Consider the following 1,261-nt stretch of genomic DNA (forward strand, 5'->3'; position numbering starts at 1 on the left):
GATTCAACATCATCTTGTGGTACCTCAGGACCTCAAAAGCTTCCCTCAAATGGGTTATATGATCAGTCTTTACTAGACTCTTGACTAGCATGTCATCAACATAGACTTCCATAGTCTTCCCAATAAGATCCTTAAAAATTTTATTCACCAACCTCTGATAGGTGGCTCCTGCATTCTTGAGACCAAACGCCATAACAAGATAACAATAAACACCAAAGTCAGTGATAGATGATACCTTTGGAATGTCATTCTTATGCATTTTGATCTGATTGTATCCGCTAAATCCATCCATGAAACTCAGCATCTCATGCCCAGCAGTGGCATCAATCAAAGTATCAATTCTCGGCAACGGAAAACAGTCTTTGGGGCATGCATCATTCAGATCAGTGAAGTCTATACACATCCTCCACTTTCCATTAGCCTTCTTCACCATTACAGGGTTGGCTAGCCACTCCGGAAATTGGATCTCCTCAATGAAACCAGCTTCTAAGAGCTTTTCTACTTCCTGTTTTATAGCCTCTTGTCTTTCCGGGGCAAAATTTCTTTTCTTTTGTTTCACTGTCTTCCGGCTTGGATCCACGTTTAGCTTGTGAGTAATTAACTCCGGGTCTATGCCTGGCATATCAGCTGCTGACCATGCAAACACATCACTATTTTCTTGTAAAAATTTCACTAACTTCCCTCTAAGAGGCTCCTCTAATGTGGCTCCAATGAAAGTCATCCTCTCAGGATTCTCGGGGTCTAAAGGAACCGAAACCAATTCTTCTGTTGGCCTTCCTCTATTCTCATCATTTTCTCGAACATCCATATCTTCAATAGGAAGAACCTGCCCCCCGACTCCATCTGCCCTCAAAGAGGCTACATAACAGCTTCTAGCCATTTTTTGATCTCCTCTCTCTTCTCCAATCCCGTTTCGGGTGGGAAACTTCATGACTGAATGGTAGGAAGAGGGGACTGCCTTGAAGGCATGTATCCCTGTTCTCCCCATGATAGCATTATAAGTTGAACTAGCCTTTACCACCACGAAATCCAGCATCTGCGTTGCTTGCCTTGGCTCCGTACCTATGGTGGTTGGCAATTTAATTATCCCTTCCACAGGACATTCTACTCCAGCAAATCCATATATCGGCATGTCGGTTGGTGTCAACTGGGAGTCATTATACCCCATCCTTAGAAAGGTGTCGTGGAGCAAGATATCCACAGAAGCACCATTATCCACAAGGACCCTCTTAACCGGGCTATTTCCTATTATCGGTGTTAT

This window comes from Apium graveolens, unplaced genomic scaffold (genome assembly GCF_009905375.1).
Source record: "Apium graveolens cultivar Ventura unplaced genomic scaffold, ASM990537v1 ctg3337, whole genome shotgun sequence".
NCBI classification, from domain to species: Eukaryota; Viridiplantae; Streptophyta; class Magnoliopsida; order Apiales; family Apiaceae; genus Apium; species Apium graveolens.